The 23494-nt window shown below is 54.4% G+C and overlaps 2 non-coding genes across 2 annotated transcripts; both read right to left on the bottom strand.

Annotated features, from left to right (window-relative positions):
• Positions 1–19009: 19009 nt before the first annotated feature.
• Positions 19010–19082, bottom strand: TRNAK-UUU (transfer RNA lysine (anticodon UUU)). The gene has a single exon. It is a non-coding gene; the product is annotated as a tRNA-Lys (tRNA).
• A 4083-nt stretch (positions 19083–23165) lies between these two features.
• TRNAT-UGU (transfer RNA threonine (anticodon UGU)) lies at positions 23166–23239 on the bottom strand. The gene has a single exon. It is a non-coding gene; the product is annotated as a tRNA-Thr (tRNA).
• Between the last annotated feature and the right edge of the window lie 255 nt (positions 23240–23494).

The following is a 23494-nucleotide window of genomic DNA, read 5'->3' as shown; positions in this document are numbered from 1 at the left end:
AGGGGTTAAATTCTAAAATGTATGCTGATAGGGTACGTAGGCAGCTGGTCAATCTGGAAGCGGGTGCGCAGTAAGAAAAAGTTTAGGAACCTCTGTCCTAACAGGAACACATCACGTGCGGCCTTCTAGTTTCCTCGGTGGGCCTGGGCCTGTGAAGTCCCCTGGTGTTCACAGTCCAGGGTTGTGCTCAGGCAGGTGCTGCTGGGGCTATGCCGGGAGACGCCTGCACTGCAGCCCCCGGTGCCCAGCCCAGGGCATCTGGGCCTTTCTGCACTGGCTGGATCCAGCTCTCCAGGGCAGCCCGGCGCCGGCTCCTGAGCCGGAGAATCCTAAATTGGGGAACCTCTGCCCTACCGTATTAGAGAAGCTTCTTGTTTTGCTTTAGCTGGAGGAAAATGCGTGTCGTGTACCGTGTGATGACGTGCCACACTGTCTGCATCGCTCTCTTCAAAATCCTAGATCCACTCGTGCACTCAGGATCTTGTTCCCAGTAGCCCTGGCAGGAGCTGACCTAGGTCCTAGGAAGTGGACATCCCCGGGAATGGGCAAGGGCGGAGATGTCCCAGCCTGGGGTGAACGAGATGGAAAGGGAGAGCCTGGCTGGACGGGGCAGCAGGAGCAGGCATTGGGGAGGGAAGTGGCCAGCTCCAGCCTGGCCCAGGCCCAGGCCCCTGCTCTGTAGCCAGCCTGGGAGAAGCACTGTCCTGTGAGCAGCAGAGAGGAAAAGCCAGTCCCTGCCCCTGCCTGGTGTCTGCACTGCTGAAGGAAAGGGTTTTCAGCAGGGACAATTTTGGGAAGACTGAAAATACTAAGACACCCATATTCTTGCCATACGGCCCTGGCTTGAGTAAAGCTGGAAAGGCAAATGGGGGACATCTAAAGAAGGCAGATTTTGACTTAGATAATGCACCCTGCAGCAGGAGGACAGCAGGCAGCACTGCAGTGAGACGGGCAAGGGGCCCCGGCTTTGCCAGGAGCGCAACCACCGCAGTGCCGCCTGCCCCCAGGCCAGCGTGCTCCGCTCATCGTGGGAGATGTGCTGAACAGCAGAGGGGCTGCGTGGCATCACGGGGCAGGGCCCAAAGTGTGTAGGGAAGGTTGTGACCAAGGATTGTCACAGGAAGGGAAGAAATCTGGTCAAATCAGGGCATGCCCTTGACTGAAGCCCCTTCCATTCCTTCCCGCCCTCACTCCCCTCCCCTTGCATTTCTCTCCCAGGCCAGCTGCAGAATAACTTCCCACTTCACTGCAGATTCTCCCTCAGGCCAGGAGACACCCTCCCCTATATTACTCCTTTCCAGTTACCCCTTTTCCCAGGATCAGTGAGGTTTTCACCATTCTTTCCAGGCCATTCCCTGACGGTTGGGATGAATGCCAAGTGGCTTTCAAAAGGTCCCGTGTGAAATGTGTCTTTCAGTGGAGTCTCGTGCCTTGCTTCACTCAGACAGAGAATTTAGGGCAGGCGTTTGCTTGTGGGTGGGAGGTGACATCTGTCTTTTCAAGGGTGTCGCTTCACATCCAAATTGAAAAGCTGCAGGGAAATCCTGGCCATCTTCAATACGAGCAGGCCGTCTGACCCCAGACCTCGTGATGGGAACATGTGGAATAAAAGAAACCAGAGGCCTTTTGTGTCGGGAATGGAGAGATCTTGGCTAAAGCTAAGTGCGCTGCTTCCACTGAGACACTCCTGGCTTGAAAAACCAGGATTATCTCAGCACATAAAATGACTTCAAAAAATGGGGCTCTTGTCCCAGTTTAAAAGTCTGTCTCAGGAAAGCCATAGAGTCGCACCGTCTCAGTAGAGGTGACTGCAGTGAGTGAGGCCGTGGCTGCTCCCTAGGACACGTTACTGACAATAAATGGTGCCACCCTGCCCCTGCTGCCAAATTCCCAAACCCAGAGCCCTACACAGCAGGCTGGGGTCAGATTCATAGATTCATAGATTCATAGATGTCAGGGTCGGAAGGGACCTCAATAGATCATCGAGTCCGACCCCCTGCATAGGCAGGAAAGAGCGCTGGGTCTAGATGACCCCAGCTAGATGCTCATCTAACCTCCTCTTGAAGACCCCCAGGGGAGGGGAGAGCACCACCTCCCTTGGGAGCCCGTTCCAGACCTTGGCCACTCGAACTGTGAAGAAGTTCTTCCTAATGTCCAGTCTAAATCTGCTCTCTGCTAGCTTGTGGCCATTATTTCTTGTAACCCCCGGGGGCGCCTTGGTGAATAAAACCTCACCATTTCCCTTCTGTGCCCCCGTGATGAACTTATACGTAGCCACAAGGTCGCCTCTCAACCTTCTCTTGCGGAGGCTGTAAAGGTCCAGGTGCCCCAGTCTCTCCTCATAGGGCTTGGCCTGCAAGCCCTTAACCATGCAAGTGGCGCTTCTCTGGACCCTCTGCAGGTTATCCACGTCCCTCTTGAAGTGTGGCGCCCAAAATTGCACGCAGTACTCCAACTGCGGTCTGACCAGTGCCCGATAGAGGGGAAGTATCACCTCCTTGGACCTATTATTCATGCATCTGCTGATGCACGATAAAGTGCCATTGGCTTTTCTGATGGCTTCGTCACACTGCCGGCTCACGTTCATCTTGGAGTCCACTAGGACTCCAAGATCCCTTTCCACTTCCGTGCCACCCAGCAGGTCATTCCCTAGGCTGTAGGTGTGCTGGACATTTTTCCTCCCTAGGTGCAGCACTTTGCATTTCTCCTTGTTGAACTGCATCCTGTTGTTTTCTGCCCACTTCTCCAACCTGTCCAGATCTGCTTGCAGCTGTTCCCTGCCCTCCGGCGTGTCCACTTCTCCCCATAGCTTTGTGTCACCTGCAAACTTGGACAGAGTACATTTCACTCCCTCGTCCAAGTCGCTGATGAAGACATTAAAGAGTATCGGTCCAAGGACCAAGCCCTGCGGGACCCCACTGCCCACACCCTTCCATGTTGAAGCCGACCCATCCACCACGACTCTCTGGGTGCAACCCTCCAGCCAATTCGCCACCCACCGGTCTGTGTAGTCATCCACGTCACAGGCTCTTAACTTGTTCACCAGTATGGGGTGGGATACCGTTTCGAGGCCTTCCTGAAGTCTAAGTATACGACATCCACCCCTCCTCCTGTGTCCAGGCATTTCGTAACCTGGTCATAAAAAGAGACTAGATTGGTCAGGCACGATGTGCCTGCCACGAACTCATGCTGGTTTCCCCTCAGCAGAATTTGTCCTGCCGGGCTCTCGTATATGTGAGCCTTGATAATTTTTTAAAGACTTTGCCAAGGATGGAGTCTTGCTCCACTATGTTTTCCCCCTCTTATTTTCGCAGTGTATTCCTAGAAGATTTCCTTGGTGGCGGGAAAGGAGACCAGGCTCCCCAGCTGGAGTTCGAACAGCTGCCTTTTACTCATCCCCTCTTCATCGTCTGGTACAACAGGAGCACCTAAATGCATGGCTCACTGCGCAGGGGTAGGTATCTCCTCCTGGAGATGCAGTGTGTGTTGATAGCCAGCCACTCTTTCTTCTTTCTTAAAAGTATACTGTGGGATGGGAGGTTGTTTCATGCCAGGCGAGGTGGTTGGCTCCGGGGATTTCAGTATGTGACTATAAAAACGTTCACCTCTGGCTCAGGGCTGGGGTCCCATGCAGGTCAATGAGACCCCAAAGGCATGGCTGTCTGGGCCTTGTCGTGGCGCCCTGGGGAGTGTCTTGGTGCACTTCCCACTGGACAGGTGTCCGTCCTGAATGGAAAAGCTTGCCTGGCAAAACTGTCAAGGGTGAGGTTTGCTGGGAAAGGATGTGGGGAAGCTCCTCATGCTACTGGGCTGGACATCTGTGACTGAAAGACTTCAAACCCCAAGGCTGCCAGTCTGCTCATCTGGTCTCCTTCCCCTTTCGTTTAAAAAAAAAGAAAGAAAAGAAACAAAGCAACCAGAATATTCGGGGGTGGACAGATCTGCAAGTCCGAAGTCAGGAACGTACCACTCTTGAGCTGAATTTACCCGTGTCATCTGTCCCCTCCTATCTTGCTGGAAGTGCAAGTTTAGCCCGTGTCACTCACAGGTAAGCTGCCCTGGGTCAAGTTGCCAGCGTTCAGCTTCACTTGCTCGGTGACAGGAGCAGACAGACGTTACCAGGACAAGAGACCGGCTGAATCGTAGCGGGCAAGACCTCTTCTCACCCTGTGTCCAACAGTGCGCCCGTTAATCTGGCCACAGCTGTAGTTTCCTGGTGTAAGCTTCCTTCATATGAAGGCAAAGTTTGGGGAGCACTTCCTGAGGTCAAAGATTTAAACACTGTCAGCCCAACAAGCCTCATCCCACAATGTTTCCGAGTTTGTTGGGGAAGTCTGCGCAAGACCCTTCCAGCTCTGCACAAGTTGGGCAGAAATGCCAGCGTTTCCTCGGAGGTGATTGTAACTCGTGCTGCCTACGGTGGTCTGTATGGAAAGGCTGATGTTTGAATCTTGCCATCTGGCCTGGTTTTACTTCTCCCCAGGGATGCTCGGGTTCAAAAAAAGTGCCATTTGATTTAAGAAAGTACGAAATATCTGGAAATGACCTGTGAGCCTGGACTGGAAAACTCTTCCTTGTGCGTACTCGAATGTACGCTCGTCTCTCTTGCACCCCAAATGTCTCTGTGTGACGTTTCGGAGGGAAGGGTGGTGACGGACATGTCAGGGAAATGGCTACAATAATTTACAGCCTTTTACCACCCGTGGGGGATAATGAGGGCCCTGAGTGCGTGTGTCCCCTCCGCCCCTTGGTGGGAAGGACAGGAGGACTTGCACCGAGGTGACCCCTTTGGTCCCCCCTGCTCCGAAACCCCTCCTGTCCATCACCAACAGGCGCTCATCCACGCGGTATCGTGCTCTTCACGGGAGCCGTCTTGGGTAGGGAATCCCCCCGGGCGGCAGAAAATGGAAGACATTCCCAAGCCGCGCAGGGATCAGAGGGTCAGGCTGGAGCAAAAGGGCCAGCGGGGTGAACGCGGGTGCATGATAAAACACTGCGGGGTGAGACCTGCCACGCGCAGGCAGAGAAATCCCATTTCTGGGGAGGGTTGTTCCTTCCTGGTGCCTGTCCAGGCAGCTGCTCAGCTTGCTGCCAAGTGCCCCCTGCCCCAAGATCCCCCAAACTCCTGGGGCTTTCTAAGCCGCGCCAGGGGAAAGGCCAGACTGCGAATGGGATGACAAGGTTTGTGGGGAGCACAGTGCCCACTTGGTGTTCCCACTGCGCTGCTCCACCACAACCTCTTGTGAAGTGACTACTTTTTGAGGTAGGATGACTGTTATGTGGGCTGGCCTGGTGTGGGCATGGCAGGTGTGGCTGCACTGGCCTGCTGCTAACATTTCCCCACTTGCCTGGAGCCCAGAGCCCCCAAAACACACATATGCCCAGGGTCTCACAGTGCACAAAATTGCCTAGCTTTCACCCTTTGACAATCTGTCCCCTGGCAAAGTCAATGGCAATACACCCGGGGAGGTGAGCAGAGGGACAATCAGGTCATTAGTGCTTCAGCCCTGACTTATACAAGTAACGCATGACAAGGCGAGGATTTGAACCCACACGTGGATTAGCAGTCCATCGCCTTAACCAGTCGGCCACCTTGTCATGGTTTCCAGGGAAGTTAATTTTTACCCAGAACCCATCTGAAGGTTAGATGAAGTTTGGTGACTACTTAAAAATATGAGAGATGATGAAATGACAGCAAAAGTATATTCAATTACTGTTGATTGCTGTAGGCTTTTAAAGCATCTTCATTATCCTATTGATCTCTGTCTAGTCATTGATAGAAAACGTTTTCTTTTTTTTTACTTTAATTTTATAACTTAAATTAGCCGAAGGTGCGACTTGTGTTGAGTTCATACATTTCCTCTGCATGCCTCTTGTGTCTTGTACTGAAACAACACATGTAAATCATTTGAATGAAGCCAAACCTTTGAAAAGACTTAAATTGTATTGTTTTGCAGGCAGAAAGATTGTTGGGTTTTTTTGGCCTTTGGGAAGCAAAGCTGTGCTGTATTGCATGGTGATCCTGCAGTGAGGTGTATGAAAGAGAAACATATGGAAGCTTTTCCCTTAATTTTTAAAAGAAATGATACAGTCATTCCTATTCCTCATCATAGAAACATTGGCCCTCAATCTTATCTTTCTGGTGCATATTTCATGCATTTGTGGTTTCTCCTGCATTTCATGCAAAGGAGAGGAGACGCAAGCTCTACCGAGAGGTAACACAGTCACCGGTTACCTAAGGACTTTGGAAAGCTGAGCTTCGTTGCACCCTCTGCCACAGCCTGCCCTGCTGACCTTGGGCACATCCTTTTGTCCCTCTGTGCCTCAGTGCGCTGACCGTGAGTGGGAATGCTCCTTCTCTACCTCACGGGGAAGTTGTGAAGATACATCCACCGTAGGCTGTAAGGTATGTGGGTGCAATGGTAATGGGAGTCAGATGAGCTCCTAATATACAAAAGATAAAATGTTAATCCTTCTGTCCCCAGACTTCTGCTTAAACTGAGTTTTTTCCAAGTTCGTGGTCAATGGCTGGACTCCTCGTTTTAAATGTCATTCCAGCGTCCAAGCTCTGTGTTAGTCAAGTATAAACTGGAATGAAAAACCAAAACAGCTGAGTTTGAACCAGTGGGCTGTAGTCCTGCTACAGGTGTCTAACCGAGATGCTCCTTTGAGATTCAATTCTTGCAAAGCCCGTCCTGCACTTACATACTCCGGTAGTCTCAGTAAGCCTGTGACACTAGTTTTGCGTGATATGGATTTGAATTCTTCTTTTAAGCTCTGGGTGGATGAACACCGCGTGTCGGCAGAGGGCAGCCCTGTGACACCTCGGGGCACGGCAGCAGTGCAGGTAAAACCGAGTCATGGCTCCTGCGGGAAGCTAAGGGAAAAGCAGGTTTGTTCATATATTTCAGTAATTTTTCTTCCCACAAAGCACGTGCCATTTCTGTTCCTCCTCCGTTTTATTGTCAGTTTTTACCGGTAATGTATTTCCTTTCCACGTGCATCTTGTTTGCATGTGAAGACCCTCCTAGCTTCATCACGAGCCCTTCCAGATGTCATTATGTACTATACAACGCCAAGTGTGGGTTATTAAGGCATTTCTAAACTTGATCGCTGTGTTGTTTTTTTTAATGAATCTTGAGAGCGGTAATATTCCCACAAGACTTCAAATACACTTCCACATATTTTTGATTCATGTTATCTAAGGGAGGGTTGTGTGCGTAAGTGGCTTTTTGTTTTCAGTGGTATTAGAAATCAGGTGAAGGAGTAAAATGTAATTGGGTGTTTTGTGAAGAAATTTTAAACCTGTATTTCAGGTGTAATTGGAGACAAAGTGGCTCTTGCAGCCTCCTGGGGCTCTTACTGTACATGTCTCGTCAGGTCCATGTCCAGAGCGTGTGCTGCGTCCCTGCACCACGCAGGGGTCTGGACTTGTGGCGCTAAAAGCAGGATCACTTTCTACCTCCCCTCCCTCCCTGCTCCCTCGAAAACACCCGATACCGGTCGCTGCTGGAGACTGGTTACTTGACGAGATGGATTACTGGTTTGATTCAGCCTAGACGCTCACGTCTTCCAAGTCCCTGATGTTTTTCATACTAATTAGGTACAAAACGAGGAAAAAACAAGCTGCTGCTTTCTGACATGTTAGAGAAGCGGTTCCCAATCCACTGTGCTGGGGCTTTTAACAATATGTTTAAGTGAATATCGTACTGCAGGGTGACACACTTCCCACATCCTGGGATCATCTGCTCTAAGAGAGAAGCATAAGGTGATTTTTGCTCGGGTTTTTGCATGGTTTGGTGCAGTGCTGAGGAAGAAGAGAGGCTCTAGTAATATATCTGATAGAGCGGGAGGTTTCATGTCTTTGCCAGTCTGTCTTTTCCCCTGGGGCTCCCTGTAGGATCGTGTGGGTCTATTCCTTGGCCTAGAGCAGGTCTATGGGGTGTCTGGTTAGTTTTTCCTCCTCCTCCCCAAGTGTCAGCGGAGACCACAGCGACACGCACACAAGGGCACGTGCGGGAACAGGGACGGAATAAATCCTTCTCTCCGCCCCGCATAGAAATGCCTGCAGACCGCCGCACGAGCTGGACGCCTCCAGCGCGCGCTCAGCTTTCACTGAGCAATGCTGTTGGGTTGTCAGAGAGACATGTCGTGGGGCTCACTGGAAGGCAGCTGGGAGCATCACTTAACACACGCGAGATACTACAGCTATGTCAGAAATGGCGTTTTAGTTCTTTCCTAAAAGCTACATTTCCCTGTGACGTATTTTGGGCAAAATACTAGGACAAGTGCCAACTAATTATATATTTATATATCTCTATATCAGGGGTGTCCAACGTTTTTGAATGTGGGGCCGGATCATGAACTTTTTATCACCCAGAGAGCCGGCGAGCCATATTCAAAGACCTCACAGGAAGCGGTATCACATGAGGAAGTGATGTCACATGAGCTTTGACACCAGTGAAGTTGCAGGAAGCGACAATGAAATGGGTCTGGAAATGTGGTGTAAAATCCAAACCAAAAACACGATAAAAGGCAGGATGAACTAATACCAAAGCCTTGACTGCAATGAACACTGTCGCTGCTGCGCACTGCTCAGGGAACAGAAGAGGCACAGCGCAGGCGACAGAGCACGTGTGGGAAGGACAGCCGCCAGAGCGGAAACGAATCGAAGCAACAAAATATGGGCATTTCTGAGAGTGATCTTCAACAAGATTTCCTTTATTGCAGTAACAGCGTGTTAGTAACCCATCTTGAACACGCAGAGCCCCCAACCCCGCGCAAAGAGAAACAGAAGCAAACCCGATCCAAGCCCTGGACAGTATTTGTACACAGATTTTACCTGCTCCAAATTCACGCTGGAGCCCAGATCGCTCGGGCTCTGCTCTTGAGCATATTGGTCAGTCTTAAACAAGCGTACAGCACAGCTCTCCAGTGCGTTCGTAACTGGGACATTCGGTTACAACACGAACTATCCAGGCAAAAAAAGAGACAGGTGGCAATACAACCGTTGTCAAGTCTCAAGAAAACGAGCAGCTCCCATCCACACTGCACGTGTACAAAACAGTGTAAAGCAATGACGTGTACAAGTCTACTCTTCTTAACTTTCTGAGAACTACAACGAACACTGGTTTCTTTAGTGTGATACCTGGCATTGTTTTTGCCTGCAGCAGTTATCAGTCCCTGCCGGCACACTCGATGTGGCGATGCAGAGTACTCCAGATAAATGTCCGTCTGCCCAAAGTGATCTTGATTTTGTTTTTATGTTCTTCAGTCTTGAGAACAGCTGCTCCCAGCAATACGTGCTGCCAAACAGGGCAATGAACCGAAGTGCGTGACTCTAGATCTGGGAAAGAGTGCCACGTAACACATTGACTATAACATGTCAGTAGGTCCTGTTCGGCAAAAGCTCTCCTCAAGGCACCGTTATTTGGGATGTCAATTAGTGCCATTTGGATCGTGTCAGGAGCATCGGTGGCATCCGCTCCAAATGCATCTGCAAACAGGTCCAGCTCGTCGCTGCGTTCCCTGAAATCCGCACGTCTTTGTTTGAATTCGTCCAGCGGACGGCCGATCGGTGCAGAAAACGTGTCATGGGTCACAGTCCCAGCACATCCCGTTAACGGTATTGTGAGATGGGTGACATTCTTCTTATTCAACTGTTTCTGAAACAACTGCAGCTTGTGAATGAAGGCTTGGACGTGTGGATTGACTGTTTGTCAGTAAATCTGCCCAGGCCATCTTTCACAAATTCTCCATCGGACAGTGGTTTCCCTCTCTTAGATATTGCCTCGGATATCAGGAGACGGATCGTGGTCGCTGCCTCCGACTTCTGCCTCGCAGCTCTGAAAGCAGACGGCTGCCTGGTCATGCTCCGTGTTAGAGACTTCACCCGAGCAAGTCTACTGCGCCCACCGCGCTGCCACATTTCTTTGTGTGTTTTGTAGAATAACGGCGCTCCACATTGTACTCCTTGCCGACAGCCACTTTCTCTTGGCAAATCAGACACAGGATGTTCCCGTTTTGTTCAACAACACAAAAATCAGTGGTCCAACTATCCCTGAAAACTCGACATTCTGCATCAATTTTCGTTTCCTCTGATTCGCCATTTTTCGAGCGTAGCGTAGGCCCTGTGGCTAATAGAGCCAAACTTAATTTTAGTCATAGAAAAACGAGTTTGGCAGAGACAGGTGAAGTTAAAAACAACTCACCAATTCAAAATCACCATTTTATTACGATGTAATGATACTGTGGTGTCGACATGGACCCCCACCCATCAGGTATAGTCATAATATGTACGGCACAGCCTGACACGTGCAGGTGCTGCCATCATATGCCAAGTGCACCTCAAATGCCGATGGGGAGTCAGGGCAGGACTAGGACTTTTGTCTCCTGGGGCCAGTCCCGGTGTCTGTGTGTCATGGCTGGGGCAGCCCAGCCATTACTGGGTTTGGGTCCCACATGGGCAGCGCTGTCAGCTAGCCCCACAGGCCAGTCAGTTATTATAACCCAAGACAAAGACCCCTTTACACCCTCTGTCCTGGGCCGGCCAGAGAGACCCTGCCTGTGCGGCCCTACTGCCAGGTTCATGGTAGCTGCTGGTGGGCAGGGGCAGGCGGGGAGGGACCCACTCTGCATCCAGCCAGCCCCTGCCCCAGAGACCGAAGGGGAGAAATAAATGGCTTCATATCCCCATCCCTCGAGCAGAGCAGCCCCACTAGCTGGCGCTGCCCAACCGGGGCCGGAGCGAGGTGGCCACTGCACTGGAGCCCCTCGTCCGCACGGCCCCGCTCACCGTGGTGCCAGGCCGCCCGCGGGGGCGATGAGCCCAGCCCCGAGGGGTGAGCAGCTCCCCTCCCCTCCCCCACCCGCCTGTCCCCAGCGAGGGACCTCGGGCCAGGGAAAATGGCTTGGCGGCCCGCGGGCCATATGTTGGACAAGCCAGATATATAGAATATATCTAATGTGTGTGTGACTGATGCTGCATCAATAAAGTTGCACTGTGTATTTGGTCTGTAATTAGCAGGTAATTCTTAGACCTTGCAATGGCTGTAATTTGGGATAAGTAGGTGCTCTCCACCTAAGGTGGAGTCTCCATCTCTTGATATCTTCAAATCAGGATGGGATGTCTTTCTGGTAAACGTGCTTTAGTGAAACACAGGCGACTGAATTCGAGATAGGAGCGTCTGCTCGGGACAGCAGCCAGGGGAAGATGCCCCAAGTGGTGCTGCCCCGCACTTCGGCTGCCCGGGGCACGCGCAGAAAGGAGTACGGGAATTTCTGCCGCTGACTTCTGGCGGCGGGTGTGAGCTCGTGTCCTGGTGCGAGGACAGGGCAGACACGGCTCTTGGGGTGAATGTGATCTCTTTTATTGCACCAAATAAATAGGTGGGAAAATTCTTCTTTGCAGACTTTCAGGCACAAACTGCCTTGGTGAGGCTGAGGCCGCGTGTGCAGATGGCCTGTGCTGCTCCTGGGTGGAGCGGTGAAACAACACAGGCACACACAGCAGATATTTCACAGAAACCAACCTGGGGCCCAGCCTCTCCCCCAGGCTCGAAACAAGTCCCCAGCAGGATGTGGGCAAGCCGCAGGGGCTCGTCCAGCTCAGCGCTACCCACAGTCCCCGTGTCCTGCTTCCCCGAGGAGCAGGCAAGGACGAGCGGCATCACTGCTCCCCGAGGGAGAGCTCTGCTCATTCAGTGCCCAGGCGCTAGGACGGCCCAGGGAGGAGGGTGTGGGGGACTGGAGACCTTGTCCTGCGTCAGGAAAATACTCCAGCAATGGAGAGAGAGATCCAGATTGCAAGACTTGGCAGCCAGGAGGAGCAGACATGAGAAAACTCCCAGCAAGCTGCGGACCGGCACAGTCTGTGAACTGCTCCTTTGTGGCCAGGATGCTTAGGAAATAAGGGGGTTATTGTTAACATGATGGGCAACTATGTCCTCATAATCATAATAAATATGAGTGCTAACTACCAACTAACTATACTAATTTGAAAGAATACTAACACTAATTCCTAGTACTGCTAATACTGCTGGCTATAGACATTAAAGAGAAACAATACAGATAATTGAATAAAAGGAACAAAAGACAAGTACGGCTACAATGAAATGCAACAGCCCGCTAACTTGACTCTTCTCCCCGTCCTGATTCTGCTTCCTCCACGTCACCCATTTCCCTAAGTACCGCAGGGCTTTGGTCACCATCTCCTGGCAAACCAGGTTTAAAGCCCTCCTCGCTAGGTTAGCCAGCTTATCTGCAACGTGACCTTCCCTCCTGCGTCCGGTGGATCCCAAGTCTCCCCAACAATGTGTCTTCTGGAACAACATCCCATAGCTGAAGAAGCCAAAGCCCTGCTGATGACACCACCTGCGAAGCCATGCACTGCTCTGCAAGATGCGTCCACTCCCTGTAAGGCCCTTCCCCTTGAGCTCAAGGATCAAGGACAAGACTACCTGAGCTCCTCACCCTTCAGCCTTGCACCCAGAGCCCGGGAGTCACTTGTGATCCTCTCAGGGTCTCCCTGGCAGCATCACTGGTGCCCGCAGGGATGAGCAGCGCGAGGGGCGGTAGGGGCAGCGTGGAGTCGTGGATGAGCACCGTGGAGTCAGAGCGCAGAGACAAAAGCAGAGCAGCAAGGAAGTGAATGGGAATAAGGAGCAACCACTTTTACCTTGGCCACGAGGAGGAGGCTGAGTCCTAGCTCTGCCTCTTAAGGCTGCAGAGCCTGGGGCAGGTGGCCCTACCCATGGCTCAGCCTGCTCCGCAGGAGACCCCGTGCAGTCTGGCGACAGCACCTGGCTTGGACAGCCCCAAACCCCACTGCTGGGCCTGGATGCCTGATCCCTTATGCCAAGACAGCGCCTGAATCCAACCCTGGGGGTAAGGGGGCGCGAGTCCATACAGTGGCCTTGTCGAATGGATGAGGAGACCCATCTCTCTCCGAAATATGGTACCAAGAGGGAGTCCAATGCACCCTGAGCAGAAAGACAGCTCCATGCTTTCCTGCTCTCTGTCACCAGCCAAAGCCCCAACCCCAACCCCAATCCCAGCATGAGCTTCTCCAGCAACCTCAGGCAGGAGACCCTGGGCAAGCTGCTGCCAGGCAGTAGCTGGGAAAGCCCCCAAGTACCCTGTGGAGGCCGACACCGCTGCTTTCCAAAATGTAAGCCTACGCGAGGGGGCCCAGGATTCATCCCACTTCCACTCAGCAGGGACTGGGCAAACTGCTCGTGTCCTGGGAACAGCCCTCGGACAACTCCCATTGCCAAGGGAAAAGAGCTTCAAACCTTCCTGTTCTCTGCCCCGCCTGAGCTCAGCTGTCTCCAGGAGCCCCCGGGCCGTGACCACAATATCTGCATCCCCAAACCTGGGGAAAGCCCAAAATCCCACCACTGAGCTCGACTGGGAGATCCCTTCCTGGCAACACGCACCCGGAGGAAGAGGAGCCCTCCACAGCCAAGCCTGACCCCACCGCTTTCAACCTAGCAGACCCAACCCCGTGTGGGGGCCCAAGCTTCAGCCTCATATGATTAGGATGGAGGAGGCTGTGGCAGAAATGCCACCGTGGGTGCCCCTCTCCAGAGACCTGTCTCAGCCAGCCTGGGAGGCTGGTGTTTCATTCCTCAGGGTGGGTATCTCCCACCTGGTCTGCATGACAAAAGCCTGGCGCCTGGGAGGCGGATGCTCTGGTCACCTGGGCAGGGGGGAAAGACCCGGCCCTGCGCGGGCCCAGGTAGGCAGGGATGCGGGGGAGATTGGTCAGCTTGTGGCCAGTATTGGCAGCTTTGACTGGACCGGGCTGCTTAGGTCAGAGAGGTTATTTAAGGGCTCGGTCCAAGAAGAAGGCAGTCAGCCATTAGCCATGCGGTCATCCAGGTGAATCTGAGCCTGGCTCTCTCCTCATCACCGCATGATCCAAGAGTGCCCTGCCTCCAGAGGATACAACAACCACCTCTGGACGATGAGAGTGAGTAAGCTACTAAAGATCCGATTAGATATTTAGTTTCAGTAACTCAGATGCGTTTAAACGGCTACCTCAGCCACCCTGGTTTGCTCAATGGGATTCCTTTGATATTCCTGTAAGATTTCTATGATACTGCTCTACCTTTTACCCTGTTTTCACCCTACCCCCTGTAATCAATAAAGTTCTCCTTTGTGACCGGTGTGGGAGACTTATTGAGGGGTGGGTCTAAATTATGCCAAGGAGGCCCCTTAGGTCTGTGGACTAAGGGAGACTTTCCTAATAAACCCCTGACTTGGGGAAGTGCCCCAAGTGCCTGTATTGGGTCTAGGACCCATTGGACGATCAGGCCTGCGTTTTCCAAGGTGCGCAGAGCCAGAAGTGAGTCCAGAGCCGTGGATGGTGGCAGCGGGACCCCAGGCGAGCGGGTGTGCTCCAGGGAAGGGGTCGGCCGGACGGGAGGCACCCCAGGGAGGCACTCGGAGCCGGGAAGGTGGTCGGGCGCAGGGAGGTGGGCGGCTCAACGCAGGAGCGCCCCCTACTGGCCCACCACAGAGGCTACCTACAGACGTCCTAAATAGCCCTCCAGGCATCCCACCAAGGCAGCTCTGAACTATCCCATTCCCTAACCCTAGCTCAGGCTACTCCAGCAGCCCCGTGCAGCACACTGCCAACTACCTGACTGAAGGGACCTGCCTGCAAAGGCCTCAAACCCCGGGGCAGAGCCCCACCAGGAGGTCCGGAGATCCCCAAAGTGCCCTGGAGCAAGAGGATCCCTCCAATACCCAAGCCTCAGACCGCTGCGAGGAGCGCTCCCAAACCCAGCCAAGGTGGGGGCCCAGGGACCCTCCCACATGAATTACCTGAGCCAAACCTACCTACCTGTGTCCAAAATACGACTCCAGGCGGCTGACCCATCCCCAGCACAAACACAGCTCAACGCTTCCCACTGTCTACCCCTGCCCATCGCTCCTGCTGCTCCAACAGTTCCCGGCACACGTGTGTGAAGCGTGAGCAGAGGAAGAGCTCGGCACTGCGGCACGGGGGGTGTAGCCCAGGAGTTAGTTGCCCAAAGCACAGGGGTAGTCCAGATCGGCTCCCCAAGGTGCTAGGTTTCAGAGGGGCCGGGGTGGGACTGGGATTGGAAGCCGTAGCCAAGTCAGGACAACCTGGGCTCAGACTGTGACCCAGACACAACGGCAGCCAAGGGCGAACCGGGAGCAGAAATGCAAACCCAGAGGCAAAGGGCAAACCAGCCTGAGGAGCAGGGAGCGCCCCGGGTCTGCCTGGAGTCAGGGCCAGGAGGCAAAACCCAAGCAGGAGGGACGTGAAGGAGCCATGAGGAGCACGAACTCGCCTTGGCCTGGACGAGGAGACCGAGGCCTGGCTCTGGCTTTTACGGGCTGCAGAGGAGAGGCCGGGGCTGCTGCCTGTGGCTCCAGGGGACGGTGCCCGCACTGCCTCCCTGAGCCCAGCTGGCACCGCGGCCCTGCTGTGGACTGGCTGCAGGCGCCCCTTGTTCTGGGGATGCCGTGACCCCGTCTCTTCATGGTGACTGGCTGGGCCCAGGGTTTTGGCTTAGCCCCATGTCATGAAGTGTCTTGGACGCCCCAAAACAACATCATTGACCCCAGCGGGGGCATTTCTACCTGCCAAAATATCCCAGCAGAAAGAAAAGTCTTTCTGCCCTGCCAATGACAAGGAGAAAGGTGCCTCTAACCCTTTCCCTTTCTCTGCCCATCACACCCACTCACACCTGGACCCCAGGCTGGAGACCTCGCCCCTGGGAGGGCATCAACCGTAACCCATGCCAGGCACCCGGCCCTGGCTCTTTCATGACAGGGGGTGCTGTAGACCTAGCCTCCAGCATGCCCCACCCCACAAGCCCCTGCATCTCAGCACTTGGTGAGGGGCCCTTTCATAATCAACTCCCGATACAGCCTTCTTGAATCGTGTGGCCCGAACCAGGACAAAGTTCCCCAGGGGAGGCCTGAGCAATGCTGAACAGAGCAGGAGAATCACTCCCCATGATTTGCAGGTGACATTCCTGTTAATGCAACCCAGGAGGCTGCTGGCTCTTTTTGCAACAAGAGCACAGGGCTGGCTGACGCTCCGCTCAGGGTCCACTGTAACCCTTAGTCCCTCTGCAGCACTGCCGCCCAGCCAGTCACTCCCCAGTCTGTATTTGTGCATGTGGTTCCTCCATCCCAAGCGCAGGGCTTGCACTTGATTTTGCTGAACGTCACTGCAGAAGAGGTTCTGCCGCCGGGGCATGAGACATTCATGAGTGGTGCCTACTGCTCTCATGCCCAGGCCCATATTCCCTCCCTTAAAGGATAATAATTTCTTTGCTAATACTTGGGATTTCTTGGTTTCCCTTCCTGGAGCAGGGCTCTGGGGGCCACACTAGTGGGGGAATGGCAGGATCAAAAGCTCACATGTGACAGGACCAGAACACACTGTCATGCTTGGCCCTGTTGTGCCCCCCGTCCTACACCAGGCAAGAACAGCCCCTCACCCAGCTCTCATCCAGCCCCGAGAAGCAGCAGTTCTTGTGGAGGAGACGTCCGAGGAGGAGCAGACATTAGGTTTGGATGCTTTTTAATTAGGAAAACTGCAATCAAGCCTGCACATCTGCGTCCACACAAGAACTGATGAAGGTGCCAGGCCAGAACAGAGCATGGGACAAGGGGGCGCTTGAGGCGGCAGCCTGTACCCACCACAGAGCAGGCGCAGGCAGGCTCCTGGGGGCCAGGACTGGAGCACAGACCTGCAAGCAATGAGGGCCCCTTCCAGGGGCATCGGGAACAGCTGCTGCTCCCTCTGCACCTGGAGGCTGCAGCAAAAGCCGTGGGGCAGACCAGCTCCTCGGTCTGTGGGCTGAGTGTGCGAGTCTGTCAGTCCAGTGGTGTGACCAGTGGGAGGCAAGTGCGAGCGAGCTCCAGGTGCAGGTTTAGAGGAAGCACCACAATGGCAGCTCCTGGGGAGCCCACACTGCCACAGCAGCAGCCACGGCAAAAGGACACCGAGCGGTGGGGGCAGCAGGAGCAAGGGCCTTTGAATCTCTAGAGAAGGCAAGTAATGCACACACGTGCATGCATGCATGTGCTCTCTCACACACACACGCACACACATGCAGACACTGTCTGGCATCTCTGCCCAAGGTAGAAAAGTTTTCAGTTTTGCCTCAGTGACACTCCAATGCCGTGAGGGGTTTGGGGAAAGGTGAGGATGGAATGGCAGTCCCTCTACCCAGCCCCCTCTCTTCTCCTCTCCATCACTCACATTGATGCTTCCTCCTGGTGACCACATGCAGAACGATGATCCCAGGGACCAGGACTGCCAGCACCCCCGGCAGGACAAGCCCCTTGGTGCGGCAGTAGGACAGCGATGGGGCACCTGGATAGCTCAATACACGTGTAGGAGTTAGGTCAGCTTGGAAACAAAAACCATGGAGGCAGCTGGAGCTCAGGCTCCAAAGCACTTGGCTCAGGCCAGGCCAGGGGCAGCACGGGGACTCCCAGGTGCTCAGTCATCAAATCCCTGCCTACGCTGCTGCTGTGTTCGGGGTCTGTAGGGCACACCCAGTGCGCGTGCGCTGACACGAGCAGCACTGAGGTCAGGACGGAGCACAGCACCCAGCACCCGCTAGGCAGCCGCAAGTGCAGGACGCGTGGGAACAGCAGGCTGGCAAGCAAAGAGTGTCCTTCTGCAGCTCAGCGATGTGGGCGCTCTGGGGGCTCCCTGCTAAGAGCAGCATTTCCACACTGTGTAATGGAAACAGTCCTGGCCTGACAGCCCGCGTGAGCCAGAAAGAGGCCCTGGCAGGCCTTCAGCATAACGACACTGGGCTGAAATCCCTACAGGTGCAGAGGGATGCCCACGGAGGTGGTGGAGGCGGTCAATGCTGGGCATGAGGAGGATGGAGAGAGAACTGGAGGGCAGCAAGCAGCAAGGGGGAGATTAAGATTATTTTGAAAAACAAATTAATTTTGTCACAATCTTTTCATGATTCATTTTTGCTTGCTTGCTTGAACCCTGGCTGCCTGGCACCTTGAATGGTGCATATCCTGGTGCAAGGCAGGGCCACTCAGCTCGGCTGTGTCTGATGCAGCTCCCAAACTCAGACGCTCCAAACAAGCTAAGGGTGCAGCAGAGGATTGTAGCCAGGACAAGCAGGGTCTGTAATGCCTCCTGACAAGTGCCCTGCCAAACGCACCCACCTGAGGCTTGTACAAAAAGGATGTGGCCAAGTTGGAGAGAGTAAATGGCTGTGGGACTGGGGGGCAGGATTTGTAAGGAGAGGCTAAGGGAACTGGGTGTATTGAGTTAGGAAAAGAGAAGACTGAGAAGGGATTTGATAGCAGCCTTTACCTACCTGGTACGGTTAAGGGCTTGCAGACCAAGCCCTACGAGAAGAGACTAGGGCACCTGGACATTTTCAGCCTCCGCAAGAGAAGGTTGAGAGGAGACCTTGTGGCTGCCTATAAATTCATCACGGGGGCACAGAAGGGAATTGGTGAGGCTTTACTCACCAAGGCGCCCCCGGGGGTTACAAGGAATAATGGCCACAAGCTAGCAGAGAGCAGATTTAGACTGGACATTAGGAAGAACTTCTTCACAGTTGGAGTGGCCAAGGTCTGGAACGGGCTCCCAAGGGAGGTGGTGCTCTCCCCTCCCCTGGGGGTCTTCAAGAGGAGGTTGGATAAGCATCTAGCTGGGGTCATCTAGACCCAGCACTCTTTCCTGCCTATGCAGGGGGTCGGACTTGATCATCTCTTGAGGTCCCTTCTGACCCTGACATGTATGAGTCTATACCTGCAGGGTGGTTTCAAGGAGCACAAAGCTGGACTGCTCTCAGTGGCCACAGATGAAAGAAGGCACACTAGACGCAAAGTCCAGCAAGGGAGGGTTAAGTTGGATGTTAGTAAAACCTCCCTCCTTATGAGGGTGGTGAAGCACTGGAACTGGTTACTTAGAAGAAGCCTGTGAACATATGTTCACTGCCTTCTCATCTGCACCTTGGTTAAAGATTAACAAGACCACCCCAGGAGGGACTTGAACCCACAATCCCTGGCTTAAAAGGCCAGTGCCTTATCCATTGGGCCACTGGGGTTTCTTGGTGCCCTTTTTCCCAAAGGATGGGCTTCCCTGCCTGCGCCCATGTGTTCTCAAAACAACGGTGGACAATGAATGCTTTTCTTCTGGCACTGCATAAGGACTGCCATTTACTGGGTGAGACCACAGATCCCGCATCCAGCCTCCTGTGTCACACGGTGCTAGACAGCGGATGCTGAAAGGCAGAGCAAACCGGGTCAGACCAGGGTATTTTGCACGGTTCCTCTTCCACTTGCAGCCTCCAGTGTTTAGGGTCTAGGACGCTGTGATTCAGAGGCTGTCTGCTCTAGAAGCAGCTCCTGGGTGGCACCATGCTGTGCTGGACGGCAACGCGCTTCTCTTCAACCCCAGAAGCCAGGTTCCTCTCCTGCTCGCTGGCCACCTGCTCCTGCTCGCCCACCTCTGCTGCTCACATGCTTCCCTCTCCTGCTCCCCTGCTCCTGCCACCGGGTGCCAAGCCGGCAGGTTGGCCAGCCACTCCTCCATGACGGTGCCCATCTGCCCAGCAGGAGGGTGCTGTCCTACGCCTGGTGCTGGTGGAGACGGTGCATTCAGAGGGTCTGGTCATCGGGGCACCATTCCTCAAGCTGCATCCCCGGTGGCAGCTGGTGCGTCTCCCCCACGCACAGCTGCTGGACCTGCAGAGCGAGCACACTGTGGACACTTGTACATGTGTCACTACGGCAGTGTTGTTCTTGCACCATGATGTAGTACTTCCTTCTGCAAGTGTTACATCATGGCGCAGTAACAGCCCGTAGTATGCCATTACATGTGGCACACTGTTATTTTTAGCAGAGTGCTATACCAGGGGAGCACGTCACTGTGGTGACATGCTGTTGGTTATGTGTAGACACCTGCAGACGCTACATCACTGTAGTGTGTTGCTACGGCAACCTAGCGCCACATGTAGACATGCCCTGTAACAGGGGACTGTAAGGGGTTGCAGTGGAAAGGACTGTGACGTGAAGGTCAAGACGATTTGTGGGCAAAGGGGAAAGGGGCCAGAGGGAAGAGCTGCTTCCCGAGGGTCCCGGGCTGAGGAGGGTCAGGCCTCTCCTTGTGGGACTGCTCCAGGGAAAGGAGAGGCCAGGTTCAAAGCTTGGCCAGTTAGAGGAAGGGCATCCCTCATTGCCTGAGAAGGCAGGGAGGAGGAGAAGACAGAGCCTCTTTTTGAGAGACTGCAACCTCTCAGGGATAACGGGCACTAGACCCAGGGACTTGCACCACCCAGCCTTAGATCGGGGTCGTGCGTGTATAGGTGCCCAGGGACCATGGGAAGTTAGCTAGGCAGCCCCTGTCATGGGTGACCACTGCACAAGCCCTCCATCCCCACTCCCTCCACGGGGCAGGTGGCCCGCTTGGCTCTTGTTGCAGGCAGCCTGCCTTCCTGATCCCCTCCCCAGGCCAGGCCAGGGCTGGCCCTTGGTAGCACCTGCCAGGCTTGCCCTCGACCAACTCCTTCCCTTCTCCTCTGCACGCCAAGCACTTTGCTCCCATGGAGGCAGGCTCATGCCGCCTGGGGTCAGAGGGACTAGGGCTCCCACTCATCTGGGACACGGAGCCGGTGATGCCCCTGTTTTCTCCCCAGTATGTCTCATCAGAAAGCTGGATGGGGAATTACCCGCACTGTGCCCCAAGCGTGCCCCTACTGAGACTTCCCAGGTCATGCCACATGGAGCTGTTTGAGCACACCGAGGGGTGCCCAACCCTTATGCCCTCCTGCAATGGTGCCCCGGGCGCACATGAGAACCTGTTGCAGGGCTCTGCACTTCAGTGGTGCCCCGGGCAATCCCACACTTCCCCGCCGTGTGTGTCGCTGCCTGGAGGGCTGCTTCTGCCTGTGATACGAGGCCCTGACCCCCGCAGCGGAGGTGGAGATCACCGGTGCCATCAGTGAGTTTCTCTGCACGTGACAGCAGGGGACAGCGAGGCCAGGCAGGGAGAGAAGAGGGGAGGGCGAGGAGAGGATGGGAAGGGGGCCGTGTGGGGCCCCTAGAGCCAGGCCTGCAGCCAGGTGTGGGCCTGTGAGGTGGCACGGGCACTGGTGGCCACAGTGCCCCCCACCCCTCGCAGCCATCCTCCACGCGATGGGCTTACCAGCTGGGCATGGCAGGTGGTCCTGGCAGGTGGCCTTGGCGCTTGGTGGCGGGGAGGCGGTCTGGCTGCTTGCGGGGTGCTGGGTGGCAGAGGCCCACCATCTGCCACACGGCCACTGACCCCCTCCAGGAAGGAGCTGGAGCTGGAGCTGGCCATGGGCGGTGTCCTCCCTGGCCTGTCCTCTGTGCTCTGGCTGTGGGGAAGATGTCAACCCGGGCACCAGCACTGGATGAGGAAGCCAGGGGCAGGGAGGACACGGGATACGGGTGCTGCCGGCCTGAGGGCTCTTGTCTTGGTCTTCTCTGCAGGTCTGGTCTGGTGCGGGGGCTTTGGCAGACCTCCAGTGCTTGAATAGATATGCTGCCCATGGCCTGGGTCCCTGCGAGTGAGGATGCTGGGTTGACCTGCATGCAGGGCACGGTCCTGCGAGCTACTCTGGACCATCTCTTGTGCTCAGTGACCACCATTCGCAGCAGCCACGCAGCCTTCACTGCTCAGAGAAGAGCATTGGCCCTCCTGCCCTGGCAGAACTGCCGCTGCACCTCGGCATTGCCCCAAATCACCAGAAGGTCTGTGGTCTCTTCTGCTGCCCAGTTGGGGCCAAGGACCGAGCGTCTCAGGGGCAGAGAAGCTGCCATGTCCATGGGGTTCCTCTGCCAGGGACTTCAGCCAGATGCCCCATGAGGTCCCCAGAGCAAGGCCAGGGGCTGGCTCCCGTGCTGGAGCCAGAACGTACCCGCACCACAGGGGCACAATGCCCAGGGGCCAGGGAGCAAGCAGCAGAGCCTCCTTGCTCCAGCCGGGCCTGTGCAGCACTGCTGCTGCCCAGACAGGCCCACCAAGGAAACCCCCACGAGCTGGAGGCAGGCAGAAGCTGGCCCCAGGGAGCTACAGCCAGGCAGGGGTGGCAGAGAAGCCGTCCTTGCCCCCTGTTTGGAGGGAGTCTCAGCCAGGGTGCTCTCGCGAGCATTAAATCTAGTAACTGCTGGTGACTGTACATGAGCCAGGAGGCTGCTCATACACGCTGTGATTACAGCCAGCCGCCACGTCTCATGTAACAGTGTCCCCGTGCTTCAAAATGGTGGCAGGGGCACTACCACTAAAGCTTGTTTGACGTATTGAAGTGCGGGGATGCTGATATATGAGACACTCCAGGTGCTTGAATTTGGGTGGCTTTTGGATCCACTTTAATTAAAGCACCTTCCCCTGTACCCTAGAGCATGTGTAAAAACTCTCTTTATCTTCAGGTATTAGAAAAATGCACATTTCACTAATCAAACGTTCATTAGCCTAGTGCATGGTTTTACGGCCGTGCTTTAATGCACATCAGATGAATGTAATGCTCATTAAAGCATCTCATGTAGAAGTACCCAGAGGGTCCAAAGGAGTTTCCCAGGCACCAGCAAGACTCAGCTTCTCGTACAGTTTCTCTCTCTCTCTCGGCCCATTTCTAGATGATTTTTCTCCTTGATGGTTTCCTACCCATCCTTGATCTGTGACCCATTAAATGCATTTGGAAAGTCCAAATCAAAAACCCTATTTCAGAAAGGATGCCCCTGGAATCTGGATTGTGGCGCTCGGCGCGGCTCCTGGGATCTAGTTTCCTTTCACTTGGGCCTGGCCCAGACAACCAAAGAGGACCTTTAAAACACGAGACAGTCTCTTGACAAGAAGAACAGCATTCAGAAACATGCATTTCCTATGACGAATAGGAGTTTACATTGCACAGGCCTGCAGTTGCACATAGAAACAGGGAAGAGATCTCATTTTTTCTGATTTTGCCCCACTCTAAACACTGCACGTATCCTGCAGGAGAACCCATTTCTTATTCATTAGAGACAGGTTTAGTTGCTGTAGCAAGAAGAGGGGTCTACCAAAGTCCCACAAAGTGGGAAGAAGGAGCCAGGAAGCTACATATTGACACCAGGACCAATCCTGCTCCAAAGGTAGGAAACTGGGGCTTTGTAGTGAGCTATGAAGAGGTAGGCACTGCTGGGATTTAAACCCAGGCTCCCCTGTTTACAAGGCAGGTGCTTTAACCAACTAAGCCACAGTACCCATAGGAGTAAGGGCTGCGCCCCCCTCCACATCTCACACCAGTGAAGAGCTGGCAGTTGCACACCCGCTCCCAGCAGGTCCCAGCCGTCTCCTTTGTATCAGCGGTTCCCTCTGCACAGACCGCTGCCCAAGATGCACGTTTCTGAATCCAATGTCCAAGGCCCGGGCAGAGTCCGCAGGAGTCCACGCGTGCTCCTGGTGTCATCCTCACGTCTGGTGCAAATGCCAGGGTGGCACTATTCAGTGACTTGATGA

The sequence above is a fragment of the Alligator mississippiensis genome, unplaced genomic scaffold (assembly GCF_030867095.1).
Source record: "Alligator mississippiensis isolate rAllMis1 unplaced genomic scaffold, rAllMis1 scaffold_32, whole genome shotgun sequence".
Taxonomy (NCBI): Eukaryota; Metazoa; Chordata; order Crocodylia; family Alligatoridae; genus Alligator; species Alligator mississippiensis.
This window is presented reverse-complemented; position numbering and strand designations above follow the sequence as displayed.